Source organism: Myodes glareolus, chromosome 11 (assembly GCF_982192425.1).
Source record: "Myodes glareolus chromosome 11, mMyoGla1.1, whole genome shotgun sequence".
Classification (NCBI taxonomy): Eukaryota; Metazoa; Chordata; class Mammalia; order Rodentia; family Cricetidae; genus Myodes; species Myodes glareolus.
In genome coordinates, this window is record NC_142036.1 from 34,909,716 (window position 1) to 34,932,344 (window position 22,629).

The 22,629-nt window shown below is 41.0% G+C and overlaps 1 pseudogene; it reads right to left on the minus strand.

Moving 5' to 3' along the window:
• Nucleotides 1–2,046: 2,046 nt before the first annotated feature.
• On the minus strand, nt 2,047–2,649 carry LOC148120473 (peptidyl-prolyl cis-trans isomerase A pseudogene; annotated as a pseudogene).
• Between the last annotated feature and the right edge of the window lie 19,980 nt (nt 2,650–22,629).

Below are 22,629 nucleotides of genomic sequence, written 5' to 3' on the forward strand. Positions count from 1 at the left end.
CCAGACACAAAACTATACAGCATCCAGGTTTCGGCTTCAGCCAATGAGCTAGGTGTCCTTTGATAAATATGGGCAGCAGATGCACTTTGGCTGATTGTTAAACTCTCATCCTCATTATGGATATCTGGATAATGGATCAGTTTTTCCATTTTCATCCAGACACTAGACATTCAACAGAAAGAGTTTACTGTAAACTAATCTGATGTAAGCCTCAAAGTCGGAGTTTTCAAGCCATGCTGGTTTTGGCTCAAAGCATTTTCTCTCTCGGGCATTTCCTGATACGAAATTCCAACCGTCTTTGTAACATCATAATGGGGCTTGGGAACCTGTCAATGCTGCATAGAAATGCCACTGTTTAACTGAATAAAGGATAGAAAAGTGAAATTTTAGAAGAAAGTGTCCAAAATAGACATTCTTATATTTTAAAAAAAATAGGATAGAGATCAGAGATAAAACACTCTCTTAGCAAGGCTGAGCCTGGAGTTCAGACCTCAATACAAAATAAAAATAAAGTCTATTTAAAAAACAACTGAAACATGAACTCAAGTCCATATATTATTTACTAGAACTTTCACTTACTAAACTCTGGGGTGCCTCTAAAGTCATGTGACCAGCTTCCTTGTCAAACAACTTGATTCAATTCACAGGAGGGCAGGGAGGTATAAGGACTAGGGTTGGAAGTATAGAATATCATAGAATTGTGGATTTAGGTTTTGTTTCAGTTTATGACTGTTATAAAAGTACCTCAGAGTCCTCTCAGCCCCATGGAAGAGTTTGGGCCAAGCTGAGCCTAAATCACAAAGGCTCTGTATGGTCTGCTTGTGTCTTTACATTTTACTATCTTACATATGAACATTTACACAGACACTAAATCTAGGCATGGTTGTTCATACCTGTAATCTGAGTTCTTGCAAGACCAAGGTAGGAGGACTGCGATGAAGCTAACCTGAGCTACACAGAAAATTCCAAGCCAACCTAGGCAACAGAATATGACTCTTTATCAAAAAGAAGGAAGAGTAAGAAGTGGGGAGGGGAGGAAGAAGAGGAGAGGAAATTACCCAAGGTCCTCCAAATATCATCATCCCAAGACCAAAAGCACAGAATGACTTGGGAACTTAAAGAACATATTAACAGCTCATCCTACATCTCCACATCAGAAACAAGACGTCAGACTAGCAGTTTGTGTCCTAATGAGCCCTCCCCATACGTGTGCCACCTTTTGAGAACTGTCCTGCCATTCAGTTCACAGGTTCCACCTCTTCCCAGAAGCCTCTACACCAAAACAGTTTTCTTCAAAATCCTATTTCTCAGCATGCTCACATACATGTTAGATTTGTACCCTTCTGCATCAACCACCAGAATGTGCACTACACTGTGTAACATGAGAGCCTGCTTGTTGGGGTTTCTGTTCTGCCCGGTTCCCACAGTCATTAGGTCCCAAAGAATCACACAGAGGTCTACATAAGTTATAAAACTGATTGGCCCATTAGTTGAGGCTTCGTATTAGTTCTTATAACTTATATTAGCCCATTATTCCAGTGTATGTTAGCCATATGGCTCAGTACCTTTTTCAGCAGGGCAGGTCACATCCTGCTTCTTCAGTGTCTGGACAGGACTGGGGAGAGAGCTTCCTTTTTCCCAGAATACTCCTGTTCTCCTTGCCCTGCCTCTACTTCCTGTCTGGTTGTCTCACCTAGCTACTGGCCAATCAGTGTTTACTTAAAACATAATTTACAGAATACAGAATTGTCCCACACCAACAGTATTTTATTGTTACATATGTGTGTCCACTTTTCCTCAGTCATATTAACTCATCAAACACAGGGATCATAGAAAGCTAGGGAGCTCATCGCCCAATTTTAGCATTCAATATAGTGACTGAAAAAAAATAGCACTCAAAAAAAACTTGCTAAATGGCTCATACATACATAAATGTTTGCATATTTTTTTTCTTACTTAATTTTTATTCATAATCATAAACTTAACACTGAATCCAGCTAGACTTGAAGGGGAATTAAGAAAATATGGAACCCAAAGAACTTCAGTGAGAGCAGAGATTACAGGCACTGCAAGCAGATGGGGCTGGGGTGCTCTCCTGAGCTACAGAAGGAATGGTCTGGTGGGTAAGAAGTCAAAAGAATTAGAGTTGTCCACAGTCAGAAATGGTGATCTTCTTGCTGGTCTTGCCATTCCTGGACCCAAAACGCTTCATGGCTTCCACAATGTTCATGCCTTCTTTCACCTTTCCAAAGACCACGTGTTTGCTATCCAGCCACTCAGTCTTGGTGCAGATAAAAAAAACTGGGAACCATTTGTGTTTGGTCCAGCATTTGCCATGGACAAGATGCCAGGACCTGTATGCTTCAGGATGAAATTCTCATCCTCAAATTTTTCTCCGTAGATGGATCTGCTGCCAGTGCCATTATGGCGTGCAAAGTCACCACCCTGGCACACGAATCCTGGAATAATCCTGTGAAAGGAAGAACCCTTATATCCAAATCCTTTCTCTCCAGTGCTCAGAGCACGAAAGTTTTCTGCTGTCTTTGGAACTTTGTCTGCAAATAGCTCGAAGGAGACGCGGCCCAAGGGCTCGCCATCGACCGCGACGTCGAAGAACACAGTGGGGTTGACCATGGCTGCAGCAAGCGGAGAGAGGGGACAGCGGCGTCTGCCAAATGTTTGCATATATTATTTATTTATATTTTATAATCTCCAGATGAATTAAGTTCTTATACAAGTATGTTCATTTAAGTACCATATGGATAAAATTAAACCAAGAAATCGGGACAAATGTGGAAGGCTTGCTCCATCCTAGGAGCGGTGTGCTTTTACTGAAGTTTTAGCTGATCACTGATCACTGCTGTCCAGTTCCCCACAGGAAATCTGCTGATGCAGGGAAATTCTTTATTCTCTGGATACAGATCCACATCACATATGGAAATAGCAGTTTCTTGGATGGTGGAATCATCAAAAAGTAAGGGGTTGGCGAAGTCCTTTAACAAAAAAATTAATACATGAAGGCTGACATTTCTAAGACCCTTGTGTATTTTTCATATTCTTTTACTGTAATTCACAATGCAAAAACCATTTTCCCTTTGAACCCAATGTCCAATAGACATATAACACGTGTTTTTAATATCAGCCATTCTTTCCCTGCCCTTGTGTGTCTTCTCTTTGTTTTTATGTTCTTTTATTTCACTGGGATTGAAGTATTTAAAATACACCATACAAATTCCATAGCCCAACACTGAGTTGAAAACTATACAATATTTTTATTTTACTCATTACATATATATGTGTAATTCCTGTGTATATTGTGTGCAAAGTAGTATCTGTGTGCTTATGTGCACGTTTGGGTCGCAGTACGTGTGTGTTTGCCAGTATAGGTGCAGGTGGACACCAAGGGCTGACACTAGGATGTCCTTCCCAGTGACCCTTCACACATTTCTTCCCTGAGCCCGGAGATCACTGTTTCTGAGAGAGTGGCTGGCCAGGGAGGCTCCAGGCTCTACCTGTCTCTGCAGCTTTACTTGGGGGTTTTAGAGGCGGTGCGCAGCACCACACCCAACTTTTCCCGTGGGTGCTGGGAGTCCAAATTCGGCTCCTCATGCTTGTGCGGCACACACTTTAGCCACTGAACCATCTCCCCAGCTCTGCAAACTGTACTTTAAAATGTCTTTCACTACAGAATTTATCAGAAAGACTTTAATGTCCTTAGATGGGATTTGACTTTGTTTCCATTTGTTTTGAACTCAATGTTAGTTTTCAAATCACCTTTTCAAAAACACTTAACCCTTTTCCCCTTTATTCTTCAGAAGTAGAGAACAATAAGACAGTTCTCTGCTGACACACTCTACAGTTTAGTTTCCCAGAAAGAAAAGTTCTATAGCTTAGCACTTGGACAAGTAAGTTACATTTCCTGTCCCTGATATTGTTTTTCTTGGCCATAAACTAAGACTGTTGAACAACAACCTCTTGTAAGATAAGACCGAGGGACCCAACGAGGTGGCACAGGCCTTTAATCCCAGCACTCGGGGCAGAGGCAGAGTCAGTGCTCTGTGTCTTTGAGGCCAGCCTAGTCTACATAGCAAGTCTCGGGTCAGCCAGAGCTACATAGTGAGACATTGCCTCAAATAAATAAATATTGGAATGAAGATTTTAAAAACTGTATGCAAAGCATCTGGCCGCTGGTGACGAAGCAATCATAGTATTTAGCATTGTCCTAGGCCACTGGGAAACACCATCCTTTCATAATTTTAAGACCTGCTCAGATTTCTGTCTGCGCTATCCCTCACAATGTATGACCACAAAATTCCCACCAACGTACGATTACAACCCTCAGAAACAATCCCTGTTAACTCCAAAATAAACCTGACCTGCTGGGACCTGGCACGTCTCTCTTGTGATACGTGAGATCTGGGCATCTTTCTGCCCACTTCATCAATGGATGCACATCCCCCTTCTTCTGGGAGATCATCCGTATTTTAAACATCCATTTGCTAGTTAATCATTTGCTACAACCAGCAGTGTAAATCCCATGTCCTTATTTGGCTGATAAAACATGAAGCCTGAAGATTACTGTTGTATTTCATTTGCAGAAAGATAGTTCTGGGGGGAAATTAATTTAAAAAATCAGTAAAGTTATATCTGTTTATGTGATCCCGACATATTGGCGAGGTAATAACTAAGAAGAATTTAAAACATCACTTGTTAAAGCAAAATAAAATACACAGGAAACAAACTGCCACATAGGCAGGTCTTACGTTTAGAAACTCAGCATCTACTTCCACTTCAGTGCAGAGGCTGAATACTCCATCCTTTCTCAGCTTCTTCATGTCATTGGAGTTTCTTTGACAGATATAATGTATACTTTCAAAGTTAGAGGAATAGAAGAAGATGGAAACAAAAGCAACTCAAAACATACCACTGCTAAGGCTGCATCCTTAACCCAAAGCTAATAATAATAATAATAACCAATAATCTTACAAATACATAGCTCAAATATATGTCCCTGTATTCTCAGTCATTGAAACTTGATTACTCAGAGACCAAGTTTAATTTAGTGGGCCACTTTCATAAAAAGACAGAGGATTGGTGAGCTATCTGATGAACACATTCAATGGAATTAATAAAACAAGACCCTCATCTTCATAATATCAAGATAAAATCTGAAGACAAATTTGGAAATTTATTAAATATGGCGGTCCTCAAACGCATCTGCATTAACTTCCCCGCAACACTGAAAGGCATCTGGGGCTCTTTCTTTCCTAAGTTCTCAAAGTTGTGTGTGGAGTAAAGAGACGGGATGGCAATGGGTTCAAGCAGACAATGCTCCAGAGGAGCAAGGATAAGGAAATTAGCCGTGCAAGCCAAGAACTCTCCAAACCAAAACTAGAACAAAGCTGGGTTCAGTAAACACTCAGATTCTGAAGACCTTCTGTAAGATAAAACTATTCTCTATCTATGCCACGTTCCCAGTTTCCTACTAAAAATTATACCCAAAAAGAATGATCAACTCACACCAAACACCTTCCTGTCCTAAGAAAGGGCCACTGGGTTCCTAATTCTCTCTCCCTATAAAAATATATCTTTTATGATTTCTCTCCTACAGTAGGAGAAATTGAGGCTTTGGAAGTTTAAGTAACTTTCCCATTGTTACACTAGTAGCTGATTCCATGATCTATTGTTCTGGTCCACTCCATCCACATCCTACCGAATGATATAGAAAGTGCAGTAAAGGGATATGAGGGAGGAGAAGAAGCAGAAGTATCAGCCCTCAGGAAAGTGGACCTTGAAATGAGGACATCACCCTATACCATTTCTGTGGTCTCAAGGATCCATATCAGAGGGACGCAAGAGAGTCAGAGTCACACAGGAACTAGAGGATGCTCCACTGCTGTCTCTGTAGACAGCTGGAGAGACAGGGTCACAGAAGAAGTAGAGGATACTTCACCACTGAATCTGAAGAGAGATGAAGAGATTCACAAGTCAGGGAAATCAGTCAGCCTGCTGAATTAGAAAAGTCAAGCCAATTCCTACACCCTCCAACAGGAACCCGTATATTCTGAAATCTTCATTTGGGAACGTCTGATCTCCAGAACAGTGAGGCACTATATTCCTACTGGTGTTTTGTTTTGAGTGTGTGGTGCAATTGCACAAGTGTATACAGTCTTACACAAACATGGAAGCCAGAGGAAAAAGTTGGCTATTCTATTTTACCACTCTCCATCTTCTCTTGAGACAAGGAACAGGAACAGAGCCTCCAACTAGGTGACCTGGAAGCCTCAGTGATCCCCCTCTCCCCAGTCCCACAGCTCTGAGATTACAGGCACTGGCACAGCCATGCCAAACTTTTCCCCTGGGTACTGGGGCTTTGAACCCAGGTCCTTAATCTTTGCATGCTAAGCACTATTACACACTGAGCCATTTCCTCGGCTTCAACTTTGCTGTTTTAAGCTACTAAATTTGTAGTACTTTGTTATACCAATGAAATAGGAAACTAATACATCTACCTTTATGAGAAAATATATACACATTTTCCTCCACTTGTTTATCTTATAGTCCCTGAAGTGGCATCTCAGAGCAGTTGATCTGCAGATTTTTAGGGATGGAGAGTGTGTTGGCATGTTTTACTTGTCAACTTGACACAACCTGGGGTCAACCGAGAAAAGTGTTTCAGTTGAGGAACTATCTACATCAGGTTGGCCTCTGGGCAGCTCTGTGAGAAACTGTCTTGATTGTTAGTTGGACTGTACAAACAATAGACAACTGCTGAGAAAACACAGATATGCTGATTTCTCTTCTCTTGATTGTAGATGTGATGTGATTTGAGCCCCTGCCTTGACTTCTTAAAAATGATGGTATAACCTGGAGTTGTGGGTTAAATAAGCCCTTTCTACCCTTTTGTTGCTTTTTTGTATGGGTGTTTAATCATAGCTACAGAAAGGAAATCAGAACAGGAAGGCATCCAGGCCGACTCCTGGCAGCTGCATTATCTGTATGTCTCCACCAAGCTTATCCCACATTGGCACCAAACATCTTTCATTTGCTGAGACTTTGAAAGTTTCACCTGCTGACACTCCTTCACTGCTGGTAGGAGTATAAACTTGTACAGTCACTTTACAAATCAGGATGGCGGTTTCTCAAAAAATTGGGAATCAATCTATCTCCAGACCTGATCATACCGCTGTTAGACCAAAGAATGTACATTCATACCACATGGATGTTTGCTCAACTGTGTTCATAGTAGCATTATTTGTAATGGCCAGAACCTTGAAACAACCTAGATGCCCCTCAACCGAAGAATGGATAAAGAAAATCTAGTACATTTACACAGTGGAATACTACTCAGCAGTAAAAAATTGTGACATATTGAAATTTGCAGGCCAATGAATAGAACAAAAAAAAGCATCCTGAGTGAAGCAACCCAGACCCAGAAAGACAAACACAGTATGTTCTCACTGATACAATCCACAACCCCTGAGAAGCTAGCTAACAAGGAGGACCCTAAGAGAGACACAAAGGGATGTCCCTGAGAAGGGAAAAGAGGTAATATCTCCTGAGTAAATTGTAAACATAGAGGGGGTGAGAGCGGGGTTACAAAGACAGGGAAGGAGAACCTGAGAGACCTGGATGGTGAAGATTGGGGAGGGACAGAGAGGGAGAGCAAGGAAAGAGATATGTTGATAAAGGGAGCCATTATGGGGTTAGAGAGAAATCTGGATCTAGGAAAATTCCCAGGAATCCAGAGTCCAGTCAAAAAGAAGGGATTATATGAGAAAGGGGTCAAGATCATAATAGGGAAAACCCAGAGAGTGAGCTGACCCAAGTTAGTTGGAGCTCACTGACTAGATTGACAGCTGTGGAACCTGCCTAGGACCAAATGAGGCCCTCTGAATGTGAGTGACAGCTCTGTGGCTTGGGCAGTCTGTGGGGCCACTGGCAGTGGGACCAGGATTCATCCCCAGTACATGATTGTTTTTTTGGAGCCCATTCCCAATGGAGGGAAAGCTTGTTCAGCCTAGATACAGGGGGAAGGGCCTCAACTTGATATGCCAGACTTTGTTGACTCCCCATGGGAGGTCTTACTCTTTCTGAGAAGTGGATGGGGGATTGGGTGGGGGGAAGATGGCAGGGAAGGGCTGAAGGAGGGAGGGAAGGGGAACTGTGGTTGGTAAGTAAAATAAAAAAAAAAATCTTTTAGAGGGAAGTGGGATTGGTATGTAAAGTAAGATTGTTTTATAGAGAAAAAAAGAAAAAAACTTCTAAATAAAAATTTTTCAAAAAGAAAAAGAAAGGAAGTTCCACCTATCACATCCAACAGAGCAAGACAACTGCTCTGATTTCATGCCTCCATCTTCCACTGATCCAGACTCCACCTCCACACACACACACACACACACACACACAAATGCTTTTACTTTCACTTCTTTTCATGTCTCTCCAGAATCTACTACTTGGTATACAGAAGTTTCAAAGAAAGAAGAGAAGGAGAAAAAGAGATTGGGAAGGTGACTCAAATTCAATAATCCTCGATAAATAAGTAATTACCAAGCCAAAGGAATCCATCAGTCTCACATAACCTGTCAAACAAAACCAAATGACATTGTATGGATGGCATCATGTCTCAATGAGCCCAGGGTAGGTGGAACACATATGTGCCAGTCAGTTTGTGTTACTGTGACAAAATATCTGAGAAAATACAAAAGAGGAAAGATTTATTTTATTTCTGAGTTCAGGACGATTGCTTTATGTTTGCTCAATCCCATCACTTTGGGCCTGGGATGAGGCTGAACATCATGTCAGAGAGTGAAATTGCTCGCTTTGTGGTACCAGGAAAAAAGAAAAAACAGTTCACTTTTGTAACAAAAGTCAAACCTACTAAGCTCTGAATCCATAAATGCATTAGTCATTAGTTATTCGTGTTGTCAGAAGCCCTTATAATCCAATCGCCTCTCAAATGTGCCCCCTCTCTATAAAGGCTTAATTGGGAACTAAGCCTTCAACACATGGGCTTCTGGGAGGACACTTTAGATACCTAGAATCTATAATCTGTAACACTTTTATACACCTAGCCTAGAGAACACCATAACCTGAAATATATTTAACTAAAGAAAATAATTGTATACCATAGAATATATTATTTCCCCCATGAACATATGGTTGACAGCCACACATAGCTAGAGAGTATCATAAGGAATGTTGCTAGCCCAGGAAAAGGTTACTATTCAAAATAGGGTTTCTACTGGATGTGTATTGCTTTTACACCGCAGTTGAGAAGTCATCAATCAAATCACCATAAGTCATGAACAGTCTATAAATTTGTCTGTTCTCTGGTGTGGAAACTATTTGCTGCTTTGCTCCAATAACCCTCAAACCTCTACCTTCAAAGTCTCGCTGTGATCCATTCTACAACACCGGCTGCACAGCCCTGAATTATGACACGTGTGGTGGGCAGAGCCCAGCAGAAGATTTGTGCTGGCCTTTCGCTTGAGCTTTGAAACAGGTGGCTTTCTACCTCCAGCATCCAAAAGGAATAGAGCTGCTGTCTCCCCACATAAGACAAATTCCCCCTTTCTCTGCAAAACACACCCATACATTGTTGCCCAAAGAAAGCCAACTCACTGGAAGCCCTGTAACATGTTGTATGCTTCCTGGTAGCTTCTTAACTCTAACGAGATACAAAATAATATCCCTTTCTCATCTGGCAGCCATTTCTGGTGAGACTTCTGCATGTCCCATACTGTGCTAGATTCCTGGGACACAGGTCTCAGAAAGGTTCACAGCTTGTCTCAGAGGGACTTGATGCTAAACAAGAACCAAGATTTTCCTTCTTTATAGCCCCATCACCACAGTACATGAAGAATGTGCATAGTAAATTTGTGTTGCATGCTTGGCTTATTAAACAAATGGTAAGAATTCTAATTATAGATAGATCTGCAGTACAGATGAGCTAGACCTTGACAGATTGCACAGCCTCTAGTTGAAATCCTTACTTTTATTGATAAAGACAATGAGGTACAAATAAACTGGAAAGATAAATTAAATGACTACAGATAGAATTAAGCTTCTGTCTCCTTCTCCTGCCTTCTAACACAGTGTGCCTTTTAATTGGTACCGGATATGACAGCTAAGCTAAATCCTAGGGACAGTTCCATTTGACTCGGTCTGAACTTGCTCAAATATCCAGACTAGCTCAGCTGTGCCAAATCTAACTCTCCTCCCCAGTTCTTCTCACCTGTGCCACTTCCCCTGGCGTGCTCTCTCTCTCTCTCTCTCTCTCTCTCTCTCTCTCTCTCTCTCTCTCTCTCTCTCTCTCTCTCAGGCGTTAAGCTGAACCTAGTACCAATGACCTTCAGGGCTGCTGTGAAGCAATTTACTTCATCTTCTGAGAAATAAAGGAAATGTTACTATCACAGATCTACATCTAAAATGGTCCTGGGAAAGTTTCTTCTCGAAATTTGTTCTCTCATTTTCAAATTTCTTTTGTTTTTTTTTCCCCCTTTTTCAATGTCAAGTTTTCCCAGTGACTTTGATCTCAGAAGCATGCAGGTTCTCCTTGCCTGACTCTCACCTCCTACCCTGAGATAACTCCATAGAAGTCCATCAGTCCTTTCAAGTCTAAGGTAAGTTCCTGTGCTCTGTCAAGAGACAGGAGCAGCCAGGGTCTCTTGCACCGAAGACAGACATAGGTCAATAGAAAAGTGTAAATGTACCTGCGTATCAGTGGGTTCATAAAAACGGAAACTACATGTCTTTGTTGAATGAAAACACATCACAGTTTGTCAGGCCACGTCTATTAACACAGCCTCTGGGAACTAACTTTCATATCAAACTGAAAATAGTAAACAGAACTCTGTGAAATAATGAAGCAGAGACTGCAGCCCTGAACTGTGGTTCGAACTCTCCCAATTAATAAAAGAGACATTTCAAGTGAGGGAGAGAGGTACTTCCAGGCAGAGCAAAAGAGAACATCACACAAAAAAGTTTCTCTTTCCACCTTCTGTTTTCATAAACATTATCATTGATTCTTGGTAATAAAAATACGAAGTTTAAACAATGACAAACATTTGGCAGGCAACTAGAAGTGAGTTACTCGTGAGAAATATTAAACAAAAGAGCATCGTGTGCTTAACAAAGCCGGACTGCTTTTCTTTGCACCTTAATGTTTATCTCTCTCCCACCCCGTGTGACTGTTCAGAAGGCAAAAGAGGACAGGGGAATAAAAGAGAGAGATGCAAATTTGGACAGAGAACTAACACAAACCCGCATGATTGCATTGTGAATAATAAACCTCCACTTGTAAATTACCTTCCTTTCCAGAAAATTCAACTCATTTAAAATACCTAATGGATGTGAAGAGCTCTGAATCTAATACAATAAAAGCAACTAAGTCAAAATATCTTTGAAAACAAACAAGCGGGGGAAGACAGTCGCCCCACCCTCACCCTTTCTGTCTCCCAAAAAGCAGCAATCCTGAGCCCTGGGAGGGGATCCATAATTTTGATTTGAAAACCTCTCAGGGAGGTCCTTTGTATTTTCCCTTTCTTTCTTCGAAGATCACAGCAGCAATTTTCTTTTATCGTTAGCTATTTATAGTTTTCTTTTCTCAAAAATTCTTGGCCAGAAAGAAGCTGTGCAAAAAGTGTTCTGACAGCCACATTATTTTGTAGCACTCTTCAAAACTATTAACTACAATCAAGTAGGGGAGGGACAAAAAAACAGTCCCCCAAACTTGTTCATTATCTTTTCCACTTGGTTTGTTCTCCTTAAAGCAGTGGAGGCCAAATAAATAGTCTCCTCCTGGCCCCAGCGTGGTAAGATGCTGAGAAAAGAGTCATATGGGTGATCTCCTTTCTATGCAGAAGTGGAAATAGACCAGAGAAGGAAGATGCTTGGAATAACAGCCTAACAACTAACACAAATCTCAGTCCTGTTTCTCCTGTGTCAGACAACTAGAACCTTCCATGTATGCCAGAGAGATTAGAGTGTACTTAGCCAAGACTTTGAGACAGTCATTCCTTTTGTGTTCCTAGTCAAGTCATTTAAAACATGGTTTGTAGGCAAACATCCATTTAACCGAATTCTGACTTTACTCTTTTCAATCTCTTGACCTTGGGAAAATGCTTCTTTCAGCGTCAGCTTCCTATTCTTCAGACAGGGGGTGACTTAGCACTTAACATGTGATGACCACTTGAGGCCAGGAAGATGCTTGCTCTCTGCTATATGACATCCTGGGTACGTGAGACACTGACACTTATATGTAGGCTGTTGTAAGCTCTGAATATGTTTGTCAGGATACAGAGAAAGGAAGCTTTGAAGATGGTTTCTGTCCCTCTCACTCTGAGAGCCCCCACAGCTCCGGGAGCTTGAGACTGGCTACTTTGCATGATGGTAAGTAGGATAACATCACAGAGACAAGAAGACAGAAGGAAATAGAAAAGAACCAATCCGAAATAAAGAGGCCTGCAGGATGCTCCAAGAGCAATGCCTGGGAAGTCGGCAAGTGCTCTACATAGATGGGACTACCCAAAAACTTCTAGTTTGAATATCTGGGTGGCCCAGATAAGTCATTTGTCCCTCTGCAAACAAGAGGCTCAATCTTAAGGTGAATATCCTAACTTCTTTGTTTCTTCTGTGTCTCCAGTGCCCAAAATATTTCTAGGAGCATGCCTGAACATATTTCTGTGAAAGTTTTAAATGAGGACCCTAAGAGAGACATACATGGATCTAATCTATGTGGGAAGTAGAAAAAGGCAAGATCTCCTGAGTAAATTGGGAACATGGGGACTTTAGGGTAGGGTTGAAGAGGAGGGAAGAGGCAGAGAGGGAAGCAGAGAAAAATGTAGAGCTCAATAAAAGATCAATAAAAAAAGAAAGCAATATCGTAAGCTGTAAGTCCTCCATTGGGTCATGCTGTTTGGAATTGAGTTTCTTTCAGTGACCACTATGAACGTCTATGAATGTGAGTTACATTCTAGATTTGAACCCCAATTTCCCATTTGCTAACTATGGGATCATAATTATTTGCTTAAAGTAATTTTGCTTGGATACCTGGCCCAAAGCTGATCATAAATAATAATTATCCCCAGCCCCATTCTCCTAAGAGTCAACCCAAGTCTCTTCTTGTGCCTAGTTCTTACTCAAGTTTCTTGCCCAACGCTGTTGTAACCCTTCCTGGAGCTTGGAGTGTGCACCCAGATCTGTCAATAACATAAGAACTGAGAAAACTAAGTTTCAAGCCAGGATCCAACTCAGGATAAGTCCCACCCCCTTCACTCTGTGCACGTATCAGCCTCCACTCCACCCAGCCATCAGTATCTCCCTCTCCTGGAGGCCTGGCACAGGAGCTGCAGACTCTCGGTAGTTCTTTTTCTCAAAGCAGGGTGGTAAAAATGGTCTCAACAAGCAGTGTGCTCCTTGGTTTAGGTCCTTGAATTACTCTCTGCAGCTTCCACTCTTTATAGATTCTTGAATCGAGCTGCCTTCTGAACTTCTTCCTCCATCAGGCCTCTGCTTATAGCGGAAGCATTTTTTGCAACATGGTCCTCTATAAAGAACATTACACAAGCTAATGTTGAGTTCCTACTCTATTTTAACTCTCTAACTTCAGGAGAGGTTAGAAATACCGAAGTCAAAGGCGATCCCAGCAATCAGAACTCATATCATCTGTCTCACATTGCAGAGACCCTGTTGGACAGCCCTGCAAGTGCAGAGTTTCTATTGCAGATGAGTGTACACTTGGTACTTAGTGGGTGCCTGCGAAAGACAACAAACCTTGGAAGATGGTTATCTCATGTTAATCACTGGCACCAAAGACAACAAGATATCAATACTATCAAGCCTATAGCTGCAAATACCATAGCCCAGGAACTGTGGGATCAAATGTGTAGCATTTGTAAACTACCCAAACAGAAGCATGCCCATGCCAAGATCTATCTGGTAGGAAAAGATACATTAAAAAGAAAAACAGTTAATGGGCTCTTTTATTATCATATTTATTTTTCAAGATGTATGTACAAAAGAAACATTTAAAGCAGTTGTTCTCAGACTATGGATTGCAATCCATGTGGGGGTCAAATGAGCCTTTCATGGAGGTCACATATTAAATATCAGATGTTTACATTACAATTCCTAACAGTAGCAAAATTACAGTTATAAAGTGGCAATGAAATAATTTTATTATTGGGGGTCACCACAACATGGGGAACTGTATTAAAGGGTCCTAGCATTAGGAATGTAGAGAACCACTTATTGAGAGGATGACAGACAGATTTTGTCCCTTTTTCAAATACAAAACCAAAAGTGTTTGGGAAATCAAGACTAGCAAGAGGACATTGCCCACTGATGCTCACAAAGGAAGGGGGATGAGGAACTAGACCTATCTTCGTCTAATTCAAAAGTGTCTAAAGCTGAGAGAAGAAAAAGGACCAAAGCTGTGTCGAGGAAATCACTCTGCTGAAGGCCTCTAAAGGAAGAGGGGAAGGGATGTGGAAAGTTCAAAGATTCCTACACCACAAGCTCCCCTTTCACTTTATCTGCCTTGAGTTGGGTTTTTTTTTTTCCATCAGTAACTAAGTAACATCAGTAACTTGCTGTATCATAAACCAGCAAGTTTCTGCTTCTTCATCTATGAAGCAAAACAGTAACAGTACCAACCTCCCGACACCTTGTAGGGAGTAAACAAAACTTCCCTCCTCCAAATCTCTAGTAAGTTACATTTACACACTTGTGTGTGCTACCTCCACTCCACCTTTCAGTTACACAATAGGTGCCTCTAAATAGCCCACTATTTACAGAGCGCCCTCTGAAGAGACCATTCTCTCCTTACTAAGTACATCGGCATCATCAGCCCTTTCCTTCCCAGTAGCTTCAACAAGTTACAGCCTGAAATACTCTTCTCTTTGCCACCAGAATGGTTGTGTCCTTTTCGTGACTTCAAGCATCACAAATATACCAATGAAAAATGATAGTTGTTGGGAGCTGGGAAGATGGGTCAGTTGATAAAATGCCTGCCATTCAAGCATGGGCCTACGTTCTAACCCCAGCACCCACATAAAAAGTCAGACAAAGTAGAACATGCATGCATATATACATATATACAAATACATACATGCATGCATACACACATGTGTTATATATATATGTATATATATATATATATACACACACACACATATATACCACTTCCAATGTCAGAGTCACAGATACGTGTGTGTGTGTGTGTATCCCTATCTCTGCTCTGTCTCTATTTCTATATCTACATGTGACTGTAACACAGGACTTGCTAGAGACAAGAAGACCCACAATCAGTCTAGCAAGCTGTCAATCACCAGGTTTAGTGAGAGACCCTGTCTCAAAATAAGAAGATAGACAGTAATAGAAGAGAGTGGCCTCGCATTGACCTCTGACCTTCGCACTCTCAGGCATATACATATAATGAAAATCAGTCTTGACTGTCACCTAAGCTGAAACTTACTACTTTTTCTGCTGCCTCAAAAGAAAAATCAGATCTGCTGTGGAACTCTGTCTTCAAGGTACAACATGGCCTTTGTTAGTTTGAAATCACAATACCCATGAGAGATCATCTTGAGATTTGGGCCCATTAAGAGACTCTATCGGAAAGGGTAGGGTTCCTGAGATATATCATAAAGTGCCCCTTATCCCTGGGAATATACAAGTTACTAACAATTTCTAGAGACAAAAGGTTCCTCTTCAGTGCTATAGCTGCCCAGAAGTTGCCCAGGCTCCTATTAGTAACCCACACCCATGCTCCTATAAATAATCCCAGTTGAACCCACTGGCCCACAAAACTGGACTTTGACGGATCACTTCTTTGTGCTGTCTTTGGAGCAAGTAGATGTTTATTCACTTCATCCCAGGAAAAGTCATGAAAAAGATGTCATTCTCAATGTGCCACGTGCCACATTCATATATTCAGACTTCTCACCACCCCATTCTATTCTTCATCTATTTTCTATTCACCTGTATTCAGACTTCTCACCACCCCATCCTATTCTTCATCTATTTTCTATTCACCGGTTTATGTCACTGGTCGCTTTATACACATGTATAGTCATATATGTCGGTCAGGTCAGTGCTCATTTCTACCATGATATCCATGACAGCAAGGCTAGGGGTTTTGTATGAGAAGACTTGTGGTTCCAATAGCAGAATTTCAGGCCCATTCTGGGCTCCCAATCAAAATGCATTGAATAACATAAGCAATGAGAATATAGATTTTAAAATTCCCAGTACCTGTATGCCGCTGCCAAATAGTCCTCTCTCCTCCAGTTCCACTAAGAAGAGGCAGAGGTCGTGCATGCTTAGCATAGTCTTATACTCCCAGCACTCAGGAAGGCCAAGGCGTCAGTGTCTTAAGTTCAAGAACAACTGGAGCCACACAGTGAGAAATACAAAAACAGGAGCTGGAGGGATAGCTTGGCGGTTAGAAATATTTACTACTCTTGCAGAAGACCTGAGTTTGGCTGCCAGAGCCCACGTGATAGCTCACAGCTATCTGTAACTCCAGACCCAGGGAATCTCTCGTTCTCCTTTTGGCCTGTGCATGCACCACTGCATGTGATACACATGCAGTCATGCAAATATTCATACACACAAAATCTTTCTTTAATTTTTAATACAAAAAATTCAAATACAATAACATACACATATGAAAATATAATAAAACCCAACATTTTGTCCACTACTTTTTAAAAAAAAAATAAATATCAAGAAGTGGATAAGTCGAGTGATACAAGAGAGTTAATTTGAAAGCAGCTGGAGAGGTGGCTCAGAGGTTAAGAGCACTGGCTGCTCTTCCAGAGGTCCTGAGTTCAATTCCCAGCAACCACATGGTGGCTCACAACCATCTGTAGTGAGATCCGGTGCTCTCTTCTGGCCTGCAGGCATACGTGCAGACAGAACACTGTATACATAATAAATAACTTTTATAAAACTGAGAGTTAAAATGCTCATATAATGGCTTTTTAGTTACACAATGTTTTTCATGGAATTTTTAGAACTCCTTTTCCAAGGCAGCGATGAAGTCACAGTATGGTCCTCTGCCTTTAGGCCCTATCTCTTGTTCCCCATGTGATCTGAGAGAATTCTTTGTATCCAAATCTCAGGTAATGTCTCTGCTCTGGCTTTGAAGCAAATCTTTCCCTGCTGCCTGAGTTCTGCATTGTTCTCTCGCCTTTCGAGTTCCCTGTGCTGGGAGTATTCAGAGTTCACAACCCTTTGCCGAGAATACAGTGACTGCATGTAATTGCTCAAAAGTCAGACTTTGCATGCCATTATTTTCATCCAACAATGGATAAAAATATGTTTTTAAAAATCTATATTCCCCCCCACTGGTGAGAGAAACCGTGTCTCCTCTGCCCTGGGCCTGTGCTACCTAACCAAATGCCCTAACTTGCTGATGATACCTCAGTGTCTACAGTTTAACTATTTCGGTTCCATTTGTCCTGGTAGCATCTCTCAGCACAGTTTAATAAACGGTTCTGCTTCTAACTGCACTGCAGTTATCTTGACAAGCCCATGACGCAAATCTTGAACTGTGCATTTATTCCGGGGGTGGGGGGGGGTTGTAAAATTCTTCGTGTGACTCATTTTTCTTCAAAGGCAATGTGGAGAATAAAAACAGAAGTAAAGGTTCCTTTTTCTAATTCCCAGTTCCCTTAAGCCCAGGCACCTGATGCCCAGTGTGACTCATTTCTTGTGCCACCCACAGACCTCCAGTTCTCAGGGCCCTGCCTTGCTTCTGAGGATTGCCCACTGCAGAGCGCCTTAGAGAGAAGTGTTCTTATTCTTAGGGTAGTCCCCTGGCCTCCTTCCGTACACCGCTTCTTCTCTCCATGTGTGAAGCTATGAACCAGCATAAGTCACTGTTCACGTTTGCAACACTTTAGCCCCTAGAGTAGACCATTCCATGTTATTCCAGGTGGCCTGAGGGTCCTCCCTCTGAAAGTACCTACATGTCCAAAATGACATGAAAGAAACAGACTCTGAAATTACAAAAGTCCCGTGTTCGCAACACTGGGTATTCTGGACACAAAAGAAACCCACGGATGTTAACCTAAAACATTTTTCTCCCACTCTTTCAGGAACAGTCCGTTTCTATTTTAACCCTATAGATGCCTGCCTCAGTCTGCCTCTTTCCTTTGTGTTGAGGGTCAGAAGCAATTCTTCGGTCAGTTTTAGTTCTTAAGTTCGTGCACGCAAATTAGGTGTTCCGCGGAAAGACACGCAAGTGAGTAGAAGACTTGAGTCGGTTCTCAAGTTCAAAATCTCAGGACTGCTCCTGGAAATAATTTGCTGGGCTAATTGGGTAAATTTCTCATACCTTTGAGTTTGATTATTCCTACTGAAAACACAGACAAAAAATTAAAAGCAAATTTTTTACTTCCATATCTCATGTATATTATAGGAATTAATAATAAAACAGCAATAAAGTGGTGCAAAAATAAGAACCACTGCCTTCCAAGGGACTGGTCCATGTTCATCATCACAGCCATAGGCATGGCCATCATCATCATTCCTCTCCTTGATCCACTTAGCGCCTTAGCTCTGTTCTGTGTTGTACTACTGCCACCTACCGGCAGAGTTGAATGACTAGGAAACGTTCTTAAACACTGGGTCTACATTTGTTTCAATGGGTAGTCACTTGGACTGAAGTCAGAAAATGTGCAAGCTAAAAAAAAAAAATCAAACAGAAATGATCGCACTTGTTATACTTGGCAAGTAGGATTCAGCCCCAACCTTGAATAAATGGGGCAGAAATGAGCCGAACGTCTAGATTAAGAGAAATTCCACCAGGTGGTCTCATCCATTTTTTATTAGTCCAAATGTGTTTTGCATGTAACAGGCCATGCTCCTATTAACTTCCAGGCATAAAAATGGAAACATGTAGGGTAAGCTATGGACTGACTTTCAGAATTGAAGAAAGTGTGGAATTTCAAAATACCTAAAGCAGAAAACTTGTTCTGTTGGCACCAGGAGCTGTCAGCAGCAACTGGTCAGGGGGATTTGACAGAGGGCCCAGCTGGCCACCTGAGTTCCAAACTTTTGCAGCCACTCCCAAAGGAACTACAGTTTTTCCTCGCCAATGTGACAAAGAGACAAATGTTCTTTCTTCTCTTTCTGATCATTGTCAGAACAGTCTAGTTAGACATTCCATGGGGCAATAAAAACTAGCCATTTGTACTTTGCATTTCCATGGTGAATTTCTTATGGAGGGGTGCCAGGATTCTTATAAAAACAAGGAAGACTGATTGATGTACATCTAGCAAATGAAGCTATAGTTTCATTTGGAGTCCAGAAGTGAAACCTGCGCATTTGAATATGAATGTCTACAGAAAGTCAATTGAGCCCCAAGTCCAAGGACACTGAGGCAAAAATGTTTTGTCAAGACAGCTGAGGGAGACTGATGAACTTGGTCTTCCCTTCAAAAGCAAGGAAATCCCAAGTCAACCCACTGAAATAGCCCTTTGTCGCACTATAGCTGGGGACTTGATAAAGATGGCAGGTGAGCTTGGAGAGTGACTGGATTTATGAGCCTTTGGAGTAAGAACTTGATATATTTTAATATACATTAAACTAAGAATAAATTTTCAATATTATGGAAGGCCTTAGAAAAATGAGAACTTATACCTAAAGAAAAACAAAAGGAAGAAATACTAACTGGAAAAATAAATTTGGAAGACTGTTATATATCACCAATGCCACCCAGAATAATCTATTTGAATTCATAATTTTTGATCAGAAATCTTATTCCCCAGCTTTGTCATCGATCCAAAAAAGGCAACTTCAAATTTTCTTGACATCCAGAGGTTATCCTGTGCAACCATTCAGTCAGTAGCTACTGTGGCTGGAATCCAGACTGCTCCCTCCCTGGCTCACATTTTGAATGCCTGGTTCACAGCTTGTGAAGCCTTCTAAAGACTGTACACACTGTAGCAGATGGAGCCTGGTTAGTAGAAGAGAGTCAGTAGGAGTGAACCTGTGAAGGCGATACCCACTTCCCACCTGCCTTCTCCATTTCCCAGTCTGCTGCAATGTAAAAGCCAATGCTACGCACCCTTCCAGCATGCACCAGGGTGTTTCCAGCAGTCATGTCTGCACAACCGAGATAGACTGAGACCTTCTGAAATCATGAAATGAAATAAATAAACCCTTCCTTCTTGTGTTGTTCTGTCTGGTATTCCATCACAGCCATGCCCTTCCAAATTGGTGAATCTTGAAAGACCATGATTTCCAACTGAGTCTGGTTAGATTTTCACAAGTTCAGGATGGAAACAAAAGAGTGTATGTGGTATAAAATAACTATAAGCCTTGAAGAAAGGTGCTGAAAGGGTTTGAATAGTAAGGTAAGAATAAGAATAGAAATAAGATTTATATTAGTAGCAAAATTATCCCTAATAATAAACATGAGGGCAAGTCTTTAAGGAGGCTGGAAAAGGATACTGACATTCACACTATTTGCATTACGGAAATAAGTTTTCTTCTAAGCATAGTAATTTGTTTACCAGAGAGTTATTTTTTTGTGTGCCTTCTGCCTGTACCATAACATGTTTAAACCGTTGTTGAAAACTTCCAGGGACTTGTGCTCATTGTGGAATCAAAAAAAAAAAAAAGCATTTCTGAGGATCTCACTGAAGTCTGCATTTAATATCTAGGCATTTGTAGGAAGGAGGGTCTGCCTGCTTGTCCAGGCCACCCGGCTAGCTTAGCCCCTAAATAACCACACAGAAACTATATTAATTAAATCACTGCTTGCCTCATTAGCTCTAGCTTCTTATTGGCTAACTCTTAAATCTCAATTTAACCCATTTCTAGTAATCTGTATATTGCCAAATGGCAGTGCCTTACTAGCAAAGATTCGGCATGTCTGACTCTGGCAACTCCATGGTGTCTCTCTGACCCTGCCTCCTTTCTCCTAGCATACCATTTAGTTTTTCTCCATCTATCAAAGTTCTGCCCTATCAACAGGCCAAGGAAGTTCTTTATTCATTAACCAATAAAAGCAACACAGAGACATAAGGACCTCCCACACCAGGCATTTGGAGCTCATTTCATTAAATATATAGCCTTTTATCATGATCTACAAATAAACAAATATTTAGAATGATACTTAGTATTTCTGTCTTAAAGTCACTGGTAGGTTCATAACAAAGGTAGACACTAAGCAACCATCAGGTCATTTATTTAAAAAGCTTTCCTACATAGATGAGCCTTCAGGTACTAGAATCTGTTTTTATAGTTATCCAATAGTCATACTATAAAGTTTTATAAGCACTTTACTGTTGTAGGAGAGGGGTCCTGCTTTTTGTCCCTGCCAGCTGGCTAGCTTAACCCCTCAAATAATCACACAGAAACTGTATTCATTTAAATCACTGCCTAGCCCATTATCTCTAGCCTCTTATTGGCTAACTCTCACATCCTGATCTAACCCATTTCTACCAGTCTGTGTAACTGGCTTACCAGGAAGGATTCTAACCAGCATCAGTCTCAGGCAGGAACTTGATGGCGTCTGCCACACTTCCTTCTTCCTCCCAGCACTCAGTTCTCTTTTCCCTGCCTATCTAAGTTCTGCCCTATCAAAAGGCCAAGGAAGTTTCTTTATTCAACCAATGAAAGCAACACATAAACAAAAGGACCTCCTACACCATTCCCCCTTTTATGTTTAAACAAAAAAGAAAGACTCAATCAAGAATTACAGTTACAATATTTATATCTATTTTACCTTTTATAATAAAGAAAAACTATAACTATCTATCTATTCTTCAACTCCATCAAAGACTCCAGAAGGATATAATATTTCCTAAGTAAACAAGAATTAAGCAACTTCCAAAACTCTAGAAATGACAGAGACATCTCACTGCAAGGACAGTTACACAAAGTTCTTTTGTACTGTTGGGGCACCCATCTTCAGCCTACAGGCCCATAGTATCCAGCAGACATTTCCATGAAGCAGAAAATTTTAAAGACAGTTCAGGCACATTCTTCTGTGCCCTGCAGAATGTCTCACAGACTCTTTCATGAAACAGGAACCCCGAAGGATCATCTCACCTTTAGGTAAGTTCAGCAGTCATCTCTCTGCAAGTTCTTCATGTCCAATTTATGCATCAGTCCAGGCAAGAGCAGTTTATTGCCAAAATGGCTAGCCAACTCCATAAGGAGCCTCGTCAATGCCCATCTTCCTCTTGAAGTAGATTGGTGTGGCAAGGAGCAGACATGTCTCAGTGTCATGAAAAGCCCTAAGTTATTAAAACATTTTAAATGCCATATTCTGTGTAGTATTTGAAAGATATGGAGAATGTCTATCTAACTGAAATATATCTCTAAATATCTAGAAAATCTAACTAACATGACTAGAAGCTTGACTATTATTGATGATTATCCATTAACAATCTATATTTCCTAATTATACATTACATTTTTAAATGAACTACACAATCACAATACCTTAAGGAAGAAATATACATATAAAAAATTGACCTTAAATTTATATCAATATACCAAAATCCATACCAATGCAAATTATTCATATCTATATCATATTTATAAACAATATTTGGGAATATGGGCATAATTTTTTTCTCTCCAAACTGCTTTGTTTGAGAAGTC